Source organism: Bufo gargarizans, chromosome 4 (genome assembly GCF_014858855.1).
Source record: "Bufo gargarizans isolate SCDJY-AF-19 chromosome 4, ASM1485885v1, whole genome shotgun sequence".
NCBI lineage: Eukaryota > Metazoa > Chordata > Amphibia > Anura > Bufonidae > Bufo > Bufo gargarizans.
Window position 1 is genome coordinate 367,961,961 of NC_058083.1, and position 16,256 is coordinate 367,978,216.

Below are 16,256 nucleotides of genomic sequence, written 5' to 3' on the forward strand. Positions count from 1 at the left end.
CAGGGAAGGCAGATAAGAGTTTAGCCTGAGCTGTTCGCCATTAATTTGGCGAAGATCTTAAGATCAACGTTTAAAAGAGAGATGGGACGATAGCTGGCACACAAGTGCGGGTCCTTTCCTGGTTTCGGGATAACCGTAATATGCGCCTCCATGGTCTGCGCCGGGAAGGGGAGCCCAGGAGACACTCCATTGAAGACCTGAAGCATAATAGGGGAGAGATTGGAAGAGAAGGCCTTATAGAACCTAGCGCTAAACCCATCAGGACCCGGGCTCTTGCCACCCGGGAGCGACTTGAGTACCGCGTGGAGTTCAGTCTCTGTGAATGGGTCCTCCAAAGTGGCCGAGTCAAGCGCAGAGAGCTTGGGAAGTAGAAGAGGTGAGCCAGGAGACCCGCCCTCCACTTTAGGGGATGTTTGGGGTAGATTGTAAAGCTTTGAATAGAAGGAGTGAAAAGTAGCCGCAATATCAGTGGTTGTGTGAACCATACGATCCTGGGCGTTTTTGATAGCGGGAATTTGAGAGGCCGCCAATCTTCCCCTTAGGGCCCTTGCCAACATACGTCCACTTTTGTTCCCGTATTCATAGAATTTTACTCCTGCAAATTTGAAACATGTGTTTTATAGGATACGTCTAAAAGGCGTCTGGCCTCCATACGTGCATTCTGGAGATCGTGAAGGGTTTGCAGGGTAAGTGCTCGTTTGTGGGCAAGTTCCAGGGAAGTGACTTTTCGTAAAGCGAGCTTAAGTGAGTGGGCTTTCTCCTTCTTGAGACGGGAGCCATGCTTAATGAGCACACCTCGAAGAACGCACTTCAAGGCCTCCCATTGGATCGGTAATGGGGTGGTATCCTCCTTGTGATCTGACAAGAAGTTGGTTATATTGCTAGTGAGGTCAGCAGCGCACCCCGCATCAAGAAGGAGACTTTCGTTTAATCGCCATGTCCACTCCTGCTTAGTGAGGAAAGGCAATTTCAGGGAACAGTATATGGGCGCGTGGTCGGACCAAAGGATACTCCCTATTTGTGTGGAGTCAAGCCAGGACAGGGCTGATTGCTGAATAAGGATCTGGTCAATACGACTGTATGAACCATGGGGAGGCAGAGTAGAAAGTGTAATCCTTATCAGCTGGGTGTTGGATCCTCCAGGAGTCTCGAAGCTGCAATTGGAGCAGTGCCCGCTTAAAGGGCTTCTGTCAGCCCACTAAACTTTTTTTTTTTTTTTTTGTTCCCCGGTTAATATTTAATCCCTACACTGCAAGCTCCCTGTACATATGCTAAATATTCATTTTCGTTCAGTAGATTTTGTTAAAAATCAAGTTTTATAATATGTAAATTACCTTGCTACCAGCAAGTAGGGCGGCTACTTGCTGGTAGCAGCCGCATCCTCCTCTCATCGTGACGCCCCCTCCGCCGTTTGATTGACAGGGGCAGGGAACGGGATCGTTCTCTGCTGGCCCTGTTTGAATTCAAAATATCGCGCCTGCGCCGTACCTGTCTTTAATCAGCGCAGGCGCACTGAGAGGCAGCCGCTCTCGGCCGCTCCATCCACAATGCGCCTGCGCCGGGTGTAGATGTGACGTCATCGGCGCAGGCACATTGAGGATGGAGCGGCCGACAGAGCGGCCGCCTCTCAGTGCGCCTGCGCCGATGACGTCACATCTACACCCGGCGCAGGCGCATTGAGGATGGAGCGGCCGTCTCTCAGTGCGCCTGCGCCAATTAAAGAAAGGTACGGCGCAGGCGCGATATTTTGAATTCAAACAGGGCCAGCAGAACGAACCCGTTCCCTGGCCCTGTCAATCAAACGGCGGAGGGGGCGTCATGATGAGGAGGATGCGGCTGCTACCAGCAAGTAGCCGCCCTACTTGCTGGTAGCAAGGTAATTTACATATTATAAAACTTGATTTTTAGCAAAATCTACTGAACGAAAATGAATATTTAGCATATGTACAGGGAGCTTGCAGTGTAGGGATTAATATTAACCGGAAAAAAAAAACTGTTTAGTGGGCTGACAGAAGCCCTTTAACTTTTTTAATGGTGGAATGTGAGGGAAGCACGCCCAGTCGAATTGTCAAGCGTCATATTAAGGTCACCACACAAGATAACAGTCCCCCGGAGCAGCGGTATGATGTTAATAAGGTTTACAATAAAGGGGGCTTGATTTTGATTGGGGGTATATACGTTAAGGAAGGTTAGTTCTCAACCCCCAATAAGCAATGTGAGGGCCAGATACCTCGCATCTGGGTCGGCAGTACACCCCAGCACTTGATGTGGTAGAGACTTGTGGATCACTATGGCGACTCCTTTAGTCTTATTCACCGCATTATTTGCAAAGTGCCAGGTTGTGTAGTGTCGCTGTCGTGTGTTCGGGGCGCTCCCTTCCTTAAAGTGCGTTTCTTGGAAACAAACATGTACCTTTTTGGCGATGGAAGTGGTGGAGTACCTGGGCTCTTTTTTTTTCTGGAGTGTTGAGACCCTTTGCATTGAATAATGCAATCTTCAGTGACCCCATTACTAGGGGGGAAGGGAGGAGGAACGGGAAAACGACCGACAAAAAACAAAGAGAAAAAACAGTTAGAAGTAAACAAACAGGAAGAAAACCCTGAAAAGGGAAGGTAGAGAGGTTTTAGGCGACCCTAAGGTCCAAAGAGGCTGTCGCTTGGGGCAGGCACTCCAAGGGAAAGTCCCTACTTATATTGGGGAGAAAGTGTCAGCCAGACAAGAGCTGACCCCCCACAACACCGGTGGATGCATATAGTAACTTATAAGCACCAGCAAGTTAAGAGCATAAGGACACATAAAGAGGATGGGCAAACAACTATGAGCCAGTAAGCAACATTCAACAAGCTAAAGCTTCGGTGGACCCGACCAGGTCAAGGAGGAAGTCCCTCAGGTGACAAGGTGAGGTGGGGATCTGCGGCTAGAGTAGCTTAGTCCCTTCTGGCGTCGTCCTCTTGAGGTCGGGGTAACAGATCTGGACGCCTTTTTGGCAGGCGATGGACGCTGTCGTCCCGTCGACTCAGAGGCAGGTGGGAGAAGAGAAGGCCAAGGCCCCAGATCAACCGGCGGTAAGTCCGGCTGCTGCAGAAAATGGGGAAGATCTGTAGGGTCTCGCAGGGTGACAACTTGGTCCTTGGTACCCACAAGTAGTGCAAAAGGAAAGCCCCAACGATAGGGGATACTGCGCTCTTTGAGGAGGTGCAAAAGCGGGCGCAAAGCAGCGCGCTGGGCTAGGGTATAGCGGGATAAGTCATAGGACAAAGACGACATCTGTCGGGCTTTAAGCAGAATCTGATCCTTGATGGCATAAAAGTGGACTCTGCAGATGACGTCCCTTTGCTTTGAGGGATCAGGATTAGGAGGTCTCAGTGCCCTATGGGCACTATCGATTTCAATGTTGGAGCTTGGCGGACGTCCCAGGAGGTCATTGAAAAATGTTTACAATGGTAGGAAGAAGTACAGCCTGTGTGATTGACTCAGGGAGGCCTCTGATCCGAATGTTGTTGCGACGGCTCCTATTTTCGACGTCGTCCAGATGATATTGCAAGGCGTGTAATTGCGCATCATGAGATTGTAGTTTCTTTCAATACCTGCACATCTGCAGACAGGGAATCGTGCTCCTGCTGAACAGTGTCCACCTTTGTATCAATCAAGGCCATCTCAGAGCGCACTTGTGTGAATTCTCTCTTACATTCTTGTAAAATGTTAGCTGCAAAACTAGAGAGATCTGCCTTGGTGGGCAGCGAGCGCATCAGGTTACGCAAGTCTGCCATGGTAGGTGGCCGAGAGTCTTCATCAGATAGAGGAGCATGAGACACAGATCTCTGGGGCAATGGTGGTGAGCCCAGAGAGGCCGGCACTGCAGGGGCGACCAGGGTCTGTGCGCCTGATGAAGCAGTGCTATCACAGCGTGGATGGGACCCGTCCCAAGACGAGCCTGTGGACCAGCATGGGGAGTTCGCTAGGGACGGCTCAGGAGACCGAGGTGAGGGAGGCTCCTGCAGCGTGCACGGGGGAGAGGCCACAGCCTGTGGTGATTTGGGGGCCTTTTTAGTAGCCATTCCAGGCTGCCCCTAGTGAGAAGTGTCCCCTTGTGATAGAGAATGTCCCATGAAGCTGGCAGGGGCGCCCGACCAGGGGGACCCAGTGGGAGATCCCACCCCTGGGGGCATTAAGGCTGCAGCCTGGGTGAGGGTTCCATGACCCTGGGCGGCAGGGTGAGGGGCTGATTGAGGAGCCCTCTGTAGCAGGGGGAACTCCTCCTCACTGACATGAATCGCCGGGCAGCAGGGAGACATAGTGGCGACTGTCAGGCCTCCTCCCTGGGCTGGAGATGGGGATCCGTGTGCGGTCCCGGTTCTTCTTCCGCCTGGGCCTGGTCGGGGCTGCTACTCAACGACGGCACAGATGCGGACCGGGCTCTCCGCCGATTCGGCAAGCGCCCCCCAGATCCATGCTCCGCTGATACTGTTGTTTCATCAGGGCCGGCGGCGCCATCTTGAAAGCGCTCGGTGCGCTCAGGCATGTCGGGGCCCGGCTTTGCAGGCTGCCTGGCAAAAAGCCTGGGTATGTCCCCCTGAGGATGTCAGGGGGGCCACAGAGAGAGTCCTGGTCTTTTTGGAGTTTTGCCCATCATTAAAGAGTCGCTGGCGGTGGATTAACTCCGGTGCTGTGGAGGAGCTCGCAAAAAATTAAGTTAAAGATGTAAAGAAATTAAAAAATAGTTTAAAAATTAAATTAAGTTTCAAGTAAAAAAACAAAAAAGCATCCTTTCCCCAAATAGGGAAAAAGAGAAAAGTAGACATATTAGGTATCGACGCGTCCGTATCAACCGGCTCAATAAAAATATCACGTTATCCACCAGGTGAACCCTGTAACAAAAATAAAAACAGTGCCTAACCAGCCATCCCCCGTCACCTCCACAGCAGCACTCACAGGAGGGTGTCCCCGCCCCCAGGACAGGAAACAACGCAGAAGTACCTGATTAAGGGCTCTTTCACACTTGCGTTGTCCGTAAGTGTGAACTGAAAGCATTTGAAGACGGATCAGTCTTCAAAATGCGTTCAGTGTTACTATGGCAGCCAGGACGCTATTAAAGTCCTGGTTGCCATAGTAGTAGTGGGGAGCGGGGGAGCAGTATACTTACCGTCCGTGCGGCTCCCGGGGTGCTCCAGAATGACGTCAGAGAGCCCCATGTGCTACCAGGACGCTAAACGTCGGATCCGTTAATGCTCGGAAACGTCCGTTTAGCTTAAGGCCGGATCCGGATTAATGCCTTTCAATGGGCATTACTTCCGGATCCGGCCTTGCGGCAAGTGTTCAGGATTTTTGTCCGGAGCAAAAAGCGCAGCATGCTGCAGTATTTTCTCCGGCCAAAAAACGTTCCTGTCCGGAACTGAAGACATCCTGATGCATCCTGAATGGATTTCTCTCCATTCAGAATGCTTGGGGATAATCCTGATCAGGATTCTTCCGGCATAGAGCACCGACGACGGAACTCTATGCCGGAACAGAGCAACGTAAGTGTGAAAGAGCCCTTAAAAAGGCCTCTTCCCCTTACCTATCCAGTCGTTTCCTGTCGTCGTTGATGTGTTGAATCCTCTCCTGGAGTGCCAGGAATGATTTCTTGTCGTCCAGCCTTGATTCCTTTCCCCACACTTTGTGGGTGGGCTTGAGCAGGGAACGGGAACCCCGGGGACACACTGCCTCCCTTAACTGTTCCTAGGTGTAAGCCCTGCGTACAGTCTGCTCCGGGCTTGCGATACTCCTGGGTAAGGGGAAATCGCATGGGCTCTGATGTGCTGACATCACCAGGCGGAATTCTCCTTGCGCAAGGGAATCTCGCGCCCTTGCATCCACTTCCGGGTGCTGTGGCCGACGGGAAGTTTAAAAGGCGTGAGGAACAGTCTGTTGTATGCCTCCACAGGGGTGTGGAATTCCTATCGCCCGACGCCCGGGACATGCAGTTCCGGGCGCCGGGCAGGTAGTTTGTGCAGGCAGCTTAGCCCTGCGGGCAAGTAGCAGGGCTGACTGATCCGATCCGTTTCAAACGGCTCAGCTCAGTCACACAGACAATGCAGAGAGCCTGAGGGAGGGACGGGGAGGAGCGTAATATGATCTTAGAGTGGAAGCTGGCCTCTGCCAGCCCCTCCCCTCCCCGCCCACCAATTAATCACAGACCAGAGCTGAGGGGGCAAGGCAAGCACAGCACACTAGCAGCTCTGAGTCGAGTTGTCTGAGTCACTCAAGTGCAGGGAGTCTAAGAATAGAAATGAATCAAATGAGTCACAAGTTAAAAGAATCTAAAGATCCGACTTAGTTTGTGACTCATTCGATTCATTGAGTTAAAAGAGCAGTGAGTCAGAGGGTAGAACAGTTTACACTGAGGCTGAGGCTGCTTTTGTTGCAGCAGTGATAAGATTAACCACTTGGCGCCACGCTAACGCCGAAAGGCGTCATCTCCGCGGCGCTCCCAGGCTACGCTAACGCCGATTGGCGTCATCTCGCGTGAGCCGAGATTTCCTGTGAACGCGCGCACACAGGCGCGCGCGCTCACAGGAACGGAAGGTAAGCGAGTGGATCTCCAGCCTGCCAGCGGCGATCGCTCGCTGGCAGGCTGGAGATCCGAATTTTTTAACCCCTAACAGGTATATTAGACGCTGTTTTCATAACAGCGTCTAATATACCTCCTACCTGGTCCTCTGGTGGTCCCTTTTGTTAGGATCGACCACCAGAGGACTCAGGTAGGTCAGTACAGTCGCACCAAACACCACACTACACTACACCCCCCCCCCCGTCACTTATTAACCCCTTATAAACCCCTGATCACCCATGATCACCCCATATAAAGTCCCTGATCACCGCCCTGTCATTGATCACCGCCCTGTCATTGATCACCGCCCTGTCATTGATCACCCCCCTGTCAGGCTCCGTTCAGACGTCCGTATGATTTTTACGGATCCACGGATACATGGATCGGATCCGCAAAAAGCATACGGACGTCTGAATGGAGCCTTACAGGGGGGTGATCAATGACAGGCGGGTGATCACCCATATACACTCCCTGATCACCCCCCTGTCATTGATAACCCCCCTGTAAGGCTCCATTCAGACGTCAGCATGCGTTTTGTGGATCCGATCCATGTATCCATGGATCCGTAAAAAATCATGCGGATGTCTGAATGGAGCCTTACAGGGGGGGTGATCAGTGACAGGGGGGTGATCACCCTGATTACCCTGATCACCCCTGTCATTGATAACCCCCCTGTAAGGCTCTATTCAGACATCCGCATGCGTTTTGTGGATCCGATCCATGTATCCATGGATCCGTAAAAAATCAGGCGGATGTCTGAATGGAGCCTTACAGGGGGGGGTGATCAGTGACAGGGGGGTGATCACCCTGATTACCCTGATCACCCCTGTCATTGATAACCCCCCTGTAAGGCTCCATTCAGACGTCCGCATGCGTTTTGTGGATCCGATCCATGGATCCGTAAAAAATCATGCGGATGTCTGAATGGAGCCTTACAGGGGGGGTGATCACCCTGATTACCCTGATCACCCCCTGTCATTGATAACCCCCCTGTAAGGCTCCATTCAGACGTCCGCATGCGTTTTGTGGATCCGATACGTGTATCCATGGATCCGTAAAAAATCATGCGGATGTCTGAATGGAGCCTTACAGGGGGGTGATCAATGACAGGGGGGTGATCAGGGAGTCTATATGGGTGATCACCCCCCTGTCATTGATCACCCCCCTGTCATTGATCACCCCCCCCCTGGTAAGGCTCCATTCAGACATTTTTTTTGGCACAAGTTAGCGGAAATTTTTTGTTTGTTTTTGTTTTTTCTTACTAAGTCTCATATTCCACTAACTTGTGTCAAAAAATAAAATCTCACATGGACGCACCATACCCCTCACGGAATCCAAATGCGTAAACATTTTTAGACATTTATATTCCAGACTTCTCACGCTTTAGGGCCCCTAAAAAGCCAGGGCAGTATAAATACCCCACATGTGACCCCATTTCGGAAAGAAGACACCCCAAGGTATTCCGTGAGGGGCGTATTGAGTCCATGAAAGATTGACATTTTTGTCCTAAGTTAGCGGAAAGTGAGACTTTGTGAGAAAAAAACAAAAAAAAAATCAATATCCGCTAACTTATGCAAAAAAAATAAAAAATTCTAGGAACTTGCCAGGCCCCTCATTGAATACCTTGGGGTGTCTTCTTTCCAAAGTGGGGTCACATGTGGGGTATTTATACTGCCCTGGCTTTTTAGGGGCCCGAAAGTGTGAGAAGAAGTCTGGGATCCAAATGTCTAAAAATGCCCTCCTAAAAGGAATTTGGGCCCCTTTGCGCATCTAGGCTGCAAAAAAGTGTCACACATGTGGTATCGCCGTACTCAGGAGAAGTTGGGGAATGTGTTTTGGGGTGTCATTTTACATATACCCATGCTGGGTGAGAGAAATATCTTGGTCAAATGCCAACTTTGTATAAAAAAATGGGAAAAGTTGTCTTTTGCCAAGATATTTCTCCCACCCAGCATGGGTATATGTAAAATGACACCCCAAAACACATTCCCCAACTTCTCCTGAGTACGGCGATACCAGATGTGTCACACTTTTTTGCTGCCAAGGTGGGCAAAGGGGCACATATTCCAAAGTGCACCTTTCGGATTTTGCAGGCCATTTTTTACACATTTTGATTGCAAAGTTCTTCTCACACATTTGGGCCCCTAAATTGCCAGGGCAGTATAACTACCCCACAAGTGACCCCATTTTGGAAAGAAGACACCCCAAGGTATTCCGTGAGGGGCATGGCGAGTTCCTAGAATTTTTTATTTTTTGTCGCAAGTTAGTGGAATATGAGACTTTGTAAGGAAAAAAGAAAAAAAAAAGAAAAATCATAATTTTCCGCTAACTTGTGACAAAAAATAAAAAATTCTAGGAACTCGCCGTGCCCCTCACGGAATACCTTGGGGTGTCTTCTTTCCAAAATGGGGTCACTTGTGGCGTAGTTATACTGCCCTGGCAATTTAGGGGCCCAAATGTGTGAGAAGAACTTTGCAATCAAAATGTGTAAAAAATGGCCTGCGAAATCCGAAAGGTGCACTTTGGAATATGTGCCCCTTTGCCCACCTTGGCTGCAAAAAAGTGTCACACATGTGGTATCGCCGTACTCAGAAGAAGTTGGGCAATGTGTTTTGGGGGGTCATTTTACATATACCCATGCTGGGTGAGAGAAATATCTTGGCAAAAGACAACTTTTCCCATTTTTTTTTTTATACAAAGTTGGCATTTGACCAAGATATTTTTCTCACCCAGCATGGGTATATGTAAAATGACACCCCAAAACACATTCCCCAACTTCTCCTGAGTACGGCGATACCACATGTGTGACACTTTTTTGCAGCCTAGATGCGCAAAGGGGCCCAAATTCCTTTTAGGAGGGCATTTTTAGACATTTGGATCCCAGACTTCTTCTCACACTTTCGGGCCCCTAAAAAGCCAGGGCAGTATAAATACCCCACATGTGACCCCACTTTGGAAAGAAGACACCCCAAGGTATTCAATGAGGGGCATGGCGAGTTCCTAGAATTTTTTTTTTTTTTTGCATAAGTTAGCGGATATTGATTTTTTTTTTTTTTTTTCTCACAAAGTCTCACTTTCTGCTAACTTAGGACAAAAATTTCAATCTTTCATGGACTCAATATGCCCCTCACGGAATACCTTGGGGTGTCTTCTTTCCGAAATGGGGTCACATGTGGGGTATTTATACTGCCCTGGCTTTTTAGGGGCCCTAAAGCGTGAGAAGAATTCTGGAATATAAATGTCTAAAAATGTTTACGCATTTGGATTCCGTGAGGGGTATGGTGCGTCCATGTGAGATTTTATTTTTTGACACAAGTTAGTAGAATATGAGACTTTGTAAGAAAAAACAAAAACAAACAAAAAATTTCCGCTAACTTGTGCCAAAAAAAATGTCTGAATGGAGCCTTACCAGGGGGGGAGTGATCAATGACAGGGGGGTGATCAATGACAGGGGGGTGATCACCCATATAGACTCCCTGATCACCCCCCTGTCAATGATCACCCCCCCCCCCCCCCGTAAGGCTCCATTCAGACATCCGCATGATTTTTTACGGATCCATGGATCCATGGATCGGATCCACAAAACACATGCGGACGTCTGAATGGAGCCTTACAGGGGGGTGATCAATGACAGGGGGGTGATCAGGGAGTGTATATGGGTGATCACCCGCCTGTCATTGATCACCCCCTGTAAGGCTCCATTCAGACGTCCGCATGTGTTTTGCGGATCCGATCCATGGATCCGTAAAAATCATGCGGACGTCTGAATGGAGCCTTACAGGGGGGTGATCAATGACAGGGGGTGATCAGGGAGTGTATATGGGTGATCACCCGCCTGTCATTGATCACCCCCCTGTAAGGCTCCATTCAGACGTCCGTATGCTTTTTGCGGATCCGATCCGTGGATCCGTAAAAATCATACGGACGTCTGAACGGAGCCTGACAGGGGGGTGATCAATGACAGGGGGGTGATCAGGGAGTTTATATGGGGTGATCATGGGTTTATAAGGGGTTAATAAGTGACGGGGGGGGGGGTGTAGTGTGGTGTTTGGTGCTACTGTACTGACCTACCTGAGTCCTCTGGTGGTCGATCCTAACAAAAGGGACCACCAGAGGACCAGGTAGGAGGTATATTAGACGCTGTTATGAAAACAGCGTCTAATATACCTGTTAGGGGTTAAAAAATTCGGATCTCCAGCCTGCCAGCGAGCGATCGCCGCTGGCAGGCTGGAGATCCACTCGCTTACCTTCCGTTCCTGTGAGCGCGTTCACAGGAAATCTCGGCTCTCGCGGGAGGACGCGTATATGCGTCCACCCAGAAGAGCAGGACCGCCGGCAGGACGCAATCCTGCGTACGGCGGTCCTGAGGAGGTTAAAGGGATTTACTGGCCCAGTATGGCATGTATATTAAAGGGATTTACTGGCCCAGTATGGCATGTATATTAAAGGGATTTACTGGCCCAGTATGGCATGTATATTAAAGGGATTTACTGGCCCAGTATGGCATGTACATTAAAGGGATTTACTGGCCCAGTATGGCATGTACATTAAAGGGATTCACTTAAATATGGTTTTGATTTAAAATTACTTTTTTTATCAGGACAAGTAGATTGTCATGAGGGACAAGTAGATTGAGACCCCGCTTTAGTCCTTCGAGTAGTTTTTTTTAAAAAATTTCCACACCCCTGCTCCATCACCGTCAGCAGCATGCTTGCCTCAGTGGACGCGGACTCGGCAAGGAAGCCTAGAGATCCCGCTACCTCTGCCCCAAGGCCGGTAAGCCTCCTCCACAGTGGCAGTTTTGTTTTTTTCTCTGTGCTTTTATTTTTCTCTTCTATATGCCTAATGATTTATGCACTGCGGTTGGCTTCTTCATTTCATGGTGGCAGTGGTGTTTTCCCAGTATTTCACCCCTGGTGTAGGTCATGGTCCTTTTAAATTCCTGGCCCTACAGTCCCTTTTTATTTTTTATTAGGGCCCAGAGACCTTGACACCTAAACCAGCTTGGGGAGATTTGGGATGCAAGAAGTGTGCCATCTGCAGGAAGACTTTCATTTTAGAGAAAAAAAAAAGTCTTCATGTCCAAAATGCACCGATAAGGTGGTCACAGAAGAGTCACCATCTTTCCTTGATTCCATGAGAGCTATAATTAAGGAAAAAGTAAATGCGGCGGTGGAATCAAAGATGACACCTCAATTCCCTTTCCCACACCCATCCACATCTCATAGATCCTTTACTGACTTGGGCTTGAGCTAGGTGAAGGAGGGCTTGTATCTGATCCAGACCCTGCTTCCTCAGATGACTGCTCAGGAAAACACGTGTTTCTCCCTGAAGAGACTGACTGACTTTCTTAAAACCATAAGAGCCATGGACATTGAGGAGGTGAAAGAAACTCACTCCGTACAGGATCAAATGTTCCAGGGCTGGGGGAAAGAAGAAAAAGGGTCTTCCCCCATCCATAACAACATAAAATCCCTGATATCCAAAGAATGGAGAGATCCTGAGAGAAGAACAAATGTGGCAAATTCTTTTAAAAGGAAATATCCCTTTGAGGACACCAAATCTAATCTGTGGGACAAAACGCCAAAGATCGATGCCCCGGTTAAGCGCATAAAAAACAAACAAAAAAAAACTCTTTGCCGTTTGAGGACATGGGTCTCTTGCGAGATCCCATGGACAAGAAGTCTGAAAGTTTATTGAAGAAGGCCTGGGAAACAAATACTGCTATGCTGCGTCCCAGTATTGCTTCTACCTGCACAGCCAGATCGCTATCCGTCTGGCTAAATCAGTAAGAAGACCACTTGGCAGCTGGTACCCCGGGGGAGGAAATCTTATCTTCCCTGCCTGTATTAAAAATAAAAAAAGTCAAATTTTTTAGCAGATGCGTCTGCAGATTGTTAGACTTTCTGTCAGGTCAACTGCTCTATCTAATGCGGCTCATAGAGCAATCTGGCTTTGTACGTGGTCTGGTGAAGCCAGGTAAAAAAAAAACGCCTTTGCTCGATTTTCCCCCTGTGAAGGAGATAGATTATTTGGCTTGGGATTAGATGATATTCTTGAAAGGGCCTCCGATAAGAAAAAAGGATTTCCCCTTGATAACTGTTGCTTTCATCAAAGACCATCCTTTCAGAACAAGCATAAATCGAGGCTGGATCAGAAGAAAGAAGGCTGCCACCTCCTTGACCCTTCTAAGGACAGAGGAAAAGGATTCCTATTCAATCCTGAAAACTCCTCCCACACAATGACGCCATGTCAGGGGAAGGTCAAAGAGGACCTTTCACTAGAATAAAACATCTAAACTAACTATACAGACATGGAGAGCAGCGCCCAGGGATCTCCCTGCACCTACTGTTCTACCTGGGCGCCGCGCCCTTCTCCTGGTATATCGCAACGCTCAGCTCATAGCCTGAGAGGCTTTTTATTCTCTCAGGCTATGAGCTGAGCGCTGATATATAAAAAAGTTATAGGGGTCAGAATATGGTTATGAGAAAAAGGGTTTTTTATTCCTCAAAGATAAAAAAATAAAAATAAACGCAAGAAAAATTGTGGTATTGTTGGAACCGTACTGACGTGGAGGATGAAGATAACTGGTCAATTTTACCGGATGGTGTACAGTATAAAACTTTGAATTGTGACGTCAGAGCTGGAGCGCCGAAATCTCGCGATGCGCGAGCTATCGCATGCACTGTGTCGGCATCATGTTCAGCTAGCTCGCGCATCGCAAGATTTCGGCGCTCCAGCTCTGTGACGTCAGCCAGCAAGGAGGAGATTCGGAGGACGCGGGGCGGTGCTGGGCTCCTTTCCGCTTGACTCATCTCCGGATACAGGACTCATATCAGGTCATTTGCATTTGGATCAAAACAGTTTTTTAACACAATAAAAGCGCAGAGAGCTCTGGGGACTGGGTATTGCGGATGTGCTAGCGGCCATCTAGCAGCCCATGTCCCCAGCTCTATGGCCAATATCCTGGTGACAGGTTCCCTTTAAATAATCGCCTTTCTCCAGACATTCCGGGGTGGGATTAGATAAGGGTCTCTGGCCTGCAATGCTCAAGGTGCAGGTTTCAGTTTTAAGTGCCTTTCTGGATAAAAGACTGGCAGACTCCCCACTCATCAAGCGTTTCTTAAAGGAGGCAACAAGAAGTTTACCTACCTGCCGTTCCATCATTCCTCCCTGGGACCTGAGCTTGGTCCTCTCAGTTCTAATGGAATCTCCGTTTGAACCAGTTGAACGGATTTCTTTAAGGATGCTTGCCTACAAAACAGTTTTTCCTGTAGCAATAACAACTGCTAGGAGAATTGGAGAAATTCAGGCGTTCTCTCACAAGCCTCCGTATCTTACGGTACTGGACGACCGCATAATTCTCAGACATTGCCCTGCTTTTCTTCCCAAGGTGGTTTCCAGGTTTCATTGTGAAAAGGAAGTTTTGTTGCCTTACTTCTGTCCATCTCCCACTATGGAAAGTGATAGGAGATTCCACAACCTGGATGTGAGAAGGACCGTGTTATCCTACCTGCATACCACCAGTAACTTCAGGCAGTCAAACCATCTCTTCCTCTAATACCTGGGTCCAAATAAGGGACAGATGGGCTGCTTATGTCCAAAAAAATCGTCATCCCCCCTGGGATAAAAACCCATTCTACCAGAGCAGTGTCATCTTCCTGGGCGGAGTCTACTTCAGTCTCATTAGACAAGATCTGTGGGCAAGCCCTATGACTTTTTTTTTTTTTTTAATCGTTATAAATTAGACCTTCTTAAGAACAAAGACTTGTCCTTTGGCCGCAGAATCCTTTCTGCCGTGGTCCCGCCCTAATTTTTATTACTTTGTTAATCCTCCTGTGAATGCCGTTGTGGAGCGCCGGGAAAAGGGTTAATTACGCTTACTGGTAATTGGTTTTCCAATAGCCTCCACTACGGCACTGGGATTTCCCTCCCTTTTTTCTTTTTGTCTCTTTGCAAATTATGTAATTTGTTAATGGTTAATACATATTTTGTTCTTGCATCACTTCCGTGTCCTATCTTATTGACTGACTAGGTAAGGGGAGGAGGCCTTTTTAAATTATGTGCTTTTGCATTGTTTCCTGTCCTGGGGCGGGGACACCCTCCTGTACATGCCGTTGTGGAGCCTATTGGAAAAACCAATTACCGGTAAGGGTAATTAACCCTTTTGTCACCTTGCCTCGCAAAAAGTATAACACCAAGCGATCAAAGTGTCTTATGTACCCTAAAATGGTACCAATCAAACCGTCATCTCATCCTGCAAAAAATGAGCCCCAACCGAAGACAATCGCCCCAAAAAAATACAAATAAGTCTACTTTCACACGGATCAGTTTGCATTCTGAATAGAAAAGAATCCGCTCAGAATGCATCAGTTCAGTCTCCATCCCGCTTTGGTGTCTGTCTGATGAAACAGAGCCAAATGGATCCTTTCTGACACACATTGTAAGTCAATGGGGACGGATCCGTTTTTACTGACACAATCTAGCACAATAGAAAATGGATCCGTCCTCCATTGGCTTTCAATGGTGTTTAGGACTGATCCGTCTTGGCTATGTTAAAGATAATACAAATGGATCCGTTCTGAACGGGTGCATACAGCTGTATTATCTGAATGAATCCGTCTATGATGGATCCACACAATACGCGAGTGTGAAAGTAACGTAATAGGGCTCTCGGAAAATGGCAACAGAAAAACAATATTTTATTCTGTTCAAAAAATGCTTTCACTGTGTAAAACTTAACAAAAATAAAAATGATAGACATATTAGGTATTGCTGCGTCTGTAACAACCTGCTCTATAATATCGCATTATATGCTCCCTCAGGTGAATGCTGTAAAAAAAATATGCCAAAACAGACTTTTTGTGAGGCAAGGTGAAAAAAAAAGTGTAATACCAAGCAATCAAAGTCCTATGTACCCCAAAATAGTACCAATGAAAACGTTGCCTCATCCCGTAAAAAGAGCCCCCACATAAGACAATGACTCTATAATAATCAGTAATAAACCAATCCATCAAAATCTGCATTGCAAAAGGCATATGGCTCTCCTTCCGTTCTGAATCCTGTCATGTGCCCTTATAGCAGTTTACCACCACATATGGGGGGTTGCCGTTTGCAGGAGAAAATGGGTAACAAATTATGGGGTGCTTTTTCTCCTTGTGAAAATGAAAAATTTGGGGCTAAAGCAACATTTTATTGGAAGAAATGAAACTTTTTCATTTTCACAGCCAAGTGTTTCCAAATTCCGTAAACCGCTTAGGGGGTCAAAGTGGTCAGTACCCCCTTTAGTAAGCGCAGTGAGATCCCCGGGCGCTGACAGGCCCAATAAGCATATTTAGGTATATATGACAGTACAGGTCTTCTAAAGTGTATTAAAATCATGTAAGTATCCCCCCTGTCCACCTTCGGCTCCTTTCACACCTGCGTTCAGGTGTCCGCTCGTGAGCTCCGTTTGAAGGGGCTCACGAGCGGCCCTGAACGCAGCCGTCTGGCCCTAATGCATTCTCAGTGGAGGCGGATCCACTGAGAATGCATCCGCCTGCCAGCGCTCAGCCTCCGCTCCGCTCAGTGAGCGGACACCTGAACGCTGCAAGCAGCGTTCGGGTGTCCGCCTGGCCGTGCGGAGGCGAGCGGATCCGTTCCGACTAACAATGTAAGTCAATGGGGA

The 16,256-nt window shown here is 48.3% G+C and overlaps 1 protein-coding gene across 2 annotated transcripts in view; it reads left to right on the forward strand.

The window, feature by feature from the left end:
* The window catches only part of TMEM242 (transmembrane protein 242), a 166,070-nt gene that overhangs the window by 65,695 nt on the left and 84,119 nt on the right, over window positions 1–16,256 (forward strand). The window lies entirely within an intron of this gene.